Source organism: Rhinatrema bivittatum, chromosome 1, assembly GCF_901001135.1.
Source record: "Rhinatrema bivittatum chromosome 1, aRhiBiv1.1, whole genome shotgun sequence".
Taxonomy (NCBI): Eukaryota; Metazoa; Chordata; class Amphibia; order Gymnophiona; family Rhinatrematidae; genus Rhinatrema; species Rhinatrema bivittatum.
Window position 1 is genome coordinate 328,305,457 of NC_042615.1, and position 6,238 is coordinate 328,311,694.

Genomic DNA, 6,238 nt, shown 5'->3' on the forward strand with positions numbered 1-6,238 from the left:
GCTGTCACCAACATTAAACCTGCCGTCTTCTCTTACTCACTATCAATATCATTTCTCCAGGGACTAATTTTCTCATTTGTCCTAGTCTAACTCTCTGGCAATTTTTTAGGGGAAAACATTAAAACATTTCCCATTTTTCTTCTGTTCTTCACAACCCAGTTCACCAATCACTATACACAGAATTGCATTTATGTGCAAGCTAAATTAGAATCTTGTCCACATTCTGCAAAAAGATTCTGTCCGGCTCTCCTGCTTATTAAATTCTCTCTTTGTTATAGCAGCATAGATATGCAAACTAAAACAACCAGATTGATCTATCATTCTGAGCATGTTCTTGATAAGCTACAGCTTAGTCTCTGTTGCTTAAGTTGCCACTATCTCACAGCTGGAAACAAATGACCTTTCCAAAGCTGCCACTACTGACAGAATCCCTTTCATCTCAGTCTGTTAAAAAAAAAAAATAAAGCTTAATAGTTTTCTCTTCTTCATACTAGCAATCAGTGGCACATTTACAACACTATCCAAGTAACCTTTTCAGTAGAAAATACTTCACGGTCGCTACTATTTTTCAGCCAGACCGAAAAACATCCCGAAAATTGACAATCATCATCATCTCATTTCACATTACATGCTTCATATTTCTCTTCTAAGCTACCAACTATTCCATCCAGAACACAATAAATCATGTCCCCAGAATGAATTGTGTCACCTGAGATAAGATTCTGCGTTCCGTTAGTAACAACCACCGCTGCCCCAGTAAAAGTCAGGACAAAGTGGATGGGACCACCAGACGAAAATCAAAAACTCCCAAGACCTGGCTGAAGAAAGCAATGCATCATTTCAAATTGACACAGCCAGTGATTTATAATGTTATAGCTGTTCATGTACCTTCCAAAGATCTCCCACCATTTAAAAATGATAGGATATATCCTACGTATAAATATTCTTTGCAAAGCGATAGGATATATTTTGATATACTACTGCTTAAAGATAGTCGTAGGAATTTTATTTTCTCACAAGCACAAATTATTAGTGAGCTACTGAAAAAGCTTCTTAAACAGTAAGCATTACTTCTTGAATGTAGACTTTCGTTTGCTTGTTTTTTGCATTACTAGTTTATGCAAATGCATCCAAGTCCTGAAAAGCACCAGTGGATACATGCTTAAGCCTCCATAAGTCTACCTCCCAACATACGTTCCAATTAGAATTCATGAATAAAAAATCTTTAGCGCCCGCTGCTCAACCCGAGGTGGGATTACAAGAACCTTAACCAAATACCGATCACTACTGGTTAAGATCATGGATTCCAAGGTTCAGTTTGCATATCCTAAAATGTCTAAAATAACTCCGGTGAAAAACTGAAAACAAGCAAATCTGTCTGCATTACACTTCCCTCATGCCTACTTTCAATACGGTGAAAAAGCTCACTGCTGTGTTTGTCAAACAAAATCTTCTAAAATGGTACAGGATTCAAAATCAATCGCCCGCAAAACAGGTATTGCAATTAGCATATCAGAGGGTAGCACTACAAAAACCCAAACATATCACAGATCATTAGTCAAAGAGTTCAGGGGTAATTACCAATGAGTTATCAGTTCTGTCCTAGTCCCAGCAAGTCTACAGTTCCCTAAGTAGGTTTTGCCTACATGAAATCAACTAAGGGGATAACTTTCAAACAACTCCACAGTGCCCCCATATACATGCAATTATGGCTACGCAGAGATCTGCTACAGTACTGTATAACCTGAGCATATCACATCCATGTAAATTATAAAATACACGTTTACCTCCCTACATATGTGTGTATGTTTGACTACGCATGAATACCTCCAATGCATTGAAAGCATGTACTTTTCTTACCTATTTTATAAACATATGCGTGCAAAGAAAATGCCAATTGCTCACATCAAACCCTTTATACATGTGGAAGTCAGCATATTTTAAAACTTGCTTACGTAATTGAAATTACCAGTTTGCTGAAAACTCCACCATCATCAGGTCATTCGGGCCCTCCTAGTTTTTCTCACTGAACTTATAGCAGGTCATCCAGTTCTCCCGCCCAGCCAACAGTAGTGGAGTCTGAGATCTATTGCGCAAGATAATTAGCAGGTGGAAAATGTCATAAAATTATTTGCCAAATGTGTGCATGTATGTTTCTTATAAAATAGGGACTTGCACACATATAGGACCTCTTGGCCCCATCCTGAAATGTCCCTAGACTACCCTTTTTTTTTTTTTCGCACATAAATGTGCATGCAAGATCAATAACATGCACAGATTTTTGATGTTATTAAAATAGCATGTGAGTGAGAATAAGCTACTTGTGCACATATATGCTAATTTTACACATGTAAATGTTTTGAAAATTCACTCCAAGGATGGTAACTTTTAAACAGGCACTCAGACGCACATCTGCACATGTTCGTTGGCTTGCACCCAGGGACATGGCCATTTTATAACATACGAGCGTATACACATGCATGTTATAAAATAGCCTAACTGTGCACATGTGCGCTCAATTTTAAATGGATGCTCGCATGCTGCTTCTACCACGTAAGTGGGGGGATTTTAAACGACATGCGCGCCAATGCTATTACTAGTTTTACCTGTTCGTTCCCAGTTCACTCAGGTAAAGAACAGGACTTCCAACCCTCCCTAGCTTAATAGCCTCCCTTCTTCCCTACTGGCCCCGACCCTTAAAACCCAGCCAATCTTTCTATTTGTCTTATTTTACAACTTGTGAGTAATCCATAGCAGAAGTAAAGTTACACAGCAAGGGACCCCATCATGCACCTGTGCGCTTAAGTATTTTTTCCCATACCCTGCCCAGACCATGCCTAAGCCCCACCCCTTTTTGGAACTTTTCATTTGTACACATAGCAGCAAGTGCACGCATACTTGGGTGGCTTTTAAAATCCGCTCATCACACGCTAGCCCAACTTGTGCACGTATCTCCTGGTTTTGGCGTGTGCCGGGGTTTTGAAATTCACCTTTACCTGTTCTCTTTCTAGTTAAATGAGATGCATATATTTTGCTTTCATTGTGGCTGCAGACTCCTTAGAGAGCATACAGTGGGGTAACCATGAGGCCCAAATGGAATTTCCTTAAAAGTCTATGACTTAATTAGTCAAGGTTTTGTCAATTTCAATTTCTTTCAGAAAATTTTCACTAAATCTAAACATTCGAGGAGATCTCATTTTCGATGACTTTATTTCTTTCAAGGAGCCACTGTCGAAACACCTCAGCAGCAGCAACAACAACATACATTTTTTTTAGATTTAGCTCATGCCTTTTCATTGGTAACTCAAGGCAAGCTATATTCAGGTACTGTGGATATTTCCCTGTCCCTAGTGGGTTTAAGATCTGAGTTAATTTTCAAAGGAGATACGCATGTAAAATTAGCTTACAGAAACATTAAGTTGCTTGTATTTGCGTTAATGCTGTTTTATACACATCAAAACAATGCACATATTTTTGGTTTCACGCATACATTTACTTGCCTAAAAAATGAGCAGTTTAAGGGTATTCTTGGGTGGGGCCAAGAGGTTTGCGCATAAATTGCTATTTTATAAAGGATGTACGTGAACATCTTTCTTTATCTTTATTAAAAGTTTATGAATCGCCTATGGCCATGATCCCTTGGCGATTTGTATATGAAACATACATAATGTTTAAACACACAACCATCTTAAGATGCATTCGCCTCCTGTCGCCTATCTTAATTATTCCCTCATACCTACCCTCTCCTCTCCCCATCCCAATTTTCTTATTGCATTTATAAGACAACTCTGCCACACCATTATTCGTAAACAAGATCCTTTATTGGATGGATATGGCCACAGCATAGGTCAATTGCACACAACAATTAAATTACTAACACCACTCACTAAATATAGTCTCAAACTCCCAGGAGTGACCATACCCTATCTGCTGAATTTCAACTCACAAATGCTCCACAGAATCGCTACTACGATGAAATGCTGTTGAGGCATCTCCTTAGGGCTTTCGAAACCTCGCCATTTTGGTTAGCCTGCAATTCCTTCATTACCGACTAGTTGTATGCGATGCAAAACAATGTTCTGGTCCATCAAAGAGCAGGAGTTGCTCATTAAGCAATGCCATCATAATTTTGGGTGGTAGGCAGGCCAAGTCCAGCAATCAAAGCCAAAGACTCAATGGGCAATTCGTTTCGATCTAACCCACCCATGCAGTGTAAGAGCAGGAATATCTTGCTACGTGTTTCTGCTTGACCAGCTTTTAAACACTGCATTTGTTGTGCAACCCAGAAATTTGTCAAACCCTAGCACAAGCCTCATGGTAATGACACGTTGCTTACTGTGGGCTTTCCACCTTAACAAAACAGGCAGGACTCATTGGATAAGTGTTCAAAATAATGTTTACTGTAGTTGATTGTATAAAAATCTGTAAGATCAAATATTAAAGTGTTCAGTTACATCCAGATTCTGAGAATTGCAGGGAGCACAGTTTTAACTTATATCTCCCCCTATGGAAGTGTCCCTTTGCTGGTATTTCATCCAAGGTGTGACACGAATAGGTGTCCCAAAGTGTCGGGGGTTTCCTAACCAAGGTAGATTTCCCCTTCACCACAGAACCTGTTGTCCATATGGCACTCCCGAACTTCAACCTGCCTGTGTCCCGTGTCCCAGAGTGGAAACTCCGATTGGGGGTCTCCAAATATTCTCTTTCCTCCTCCCATCAACTCCTCTTCAAAAGAATAGATACTGAAGAAAAGGCCTTATACTGGCAGAGCAGTTCCCTCTCTGTGCTAGACTGGGGGGCCTAATTTGGAAAGCACACTGAAAACATTTCCTTCCTTCATGAATTCAAAACTACACTGCCTCACTCTTCTTACTACTAACCCCTCCCTCATGGACTCAGGGCTACATATTCTAGCAAGTCTCTGGAGGTGTGCATATTAGGAATGGTAAACCCTTCTAGATGACTAACCATGAGCTTGGTGGGCTAGGGCCATCTAATGGAAACCACATAGTCTCTGCACTACAAAAGACTCTTAGAGGTTCATTTTTCAAATTGTGTTATGGCGTTTTTGCATGCGTTAAGGTGTTTTGTATGCGAAAAACACCTTAACGCATGCGATAAGCACCATAACGCATGGTGCGATGCAAATTTTTAAAAGGGGAGGGATTGGGGAGGAGTCAGTGGCGGGATTGATGCAAACGTGGCAAAGCCATGATGCACGATATCGCACAATTTTAACACCAAAAATAACTATTCCTTTTTCAATTGTGTTAAGCTGTGCAATATCATGTATTATGCCCATAATGCAATTTGTGATTTTTTTCAAATTCTGTTTTGGGCATTTTTAGGCTGGGGAAGAAGAGAGAGAGGGAGAGGGAGAGGGAGAACACCTCAAGGGGTGGCACCATAGTAAGCAGCTATTTATGCTACTATAGGAGGTCCACCTAGTAACTCGAGGTTTAGGTAATAGTGTAGTGGTTAGGGGCCACTTTTACATGCAGAGTTTGACATACGAATAGAACAGTACACTCTTTGAAGATTTGATGTCCTTCGGAGTGAGGAAACTCACACAAAGATGAGCTTTGTACAATGTTCTCTCAACCTAGCTTGATAATACCCAGGTAGAGAGTCCATCAAGCTAAACTGAGAGAACACTGTACAAAGCTCATCATTGGGTGACTTTCGCTGCTTGAGCGCCCAAATTGGACGTGCTTTCATGCACCTTCGCCGGCGGGGCTGCTGGAAACTGCTTTTGCCGCCGGCTGCCCCTGGGAGGCAGGGGAGCCATGGTGGGCGCCTCGGGAGGAGGGGAGAGAGGACTGGGGCTGCTGGAAGCATGCAGTAAGTTTACTTTTGTTACAATTTCTATTTGCTTTAATAACATGTCGAGTCGATTTTCGCCCTGCGCCTTGCTTCGGGAGGAGGGGAGAGAGGACTGGCAATCCCCGATGCCCAAGCGTAGGAGAACCAGGCCCGAGCGTAAGAGAACCAGGCCACACCATGTTACTCGCTTGCTCCAACCCACCCACTTATTTGACCGGAGCCTGCCTATTGCTGTCACATCCCTCTAACGCCAGGGTCACGGTAGGCGGTAAATTAGCGGCTTAAAGATGCAGCAAAACAGTTGGTTAAAAAGGCGATAATCGGGCCGCACGTTACTGTATGGGAGGGAATAGCTAATCCAATCGTTTACATATCATATACATACCGCGGGCGGAAAGGGATACGCGTCGATTTA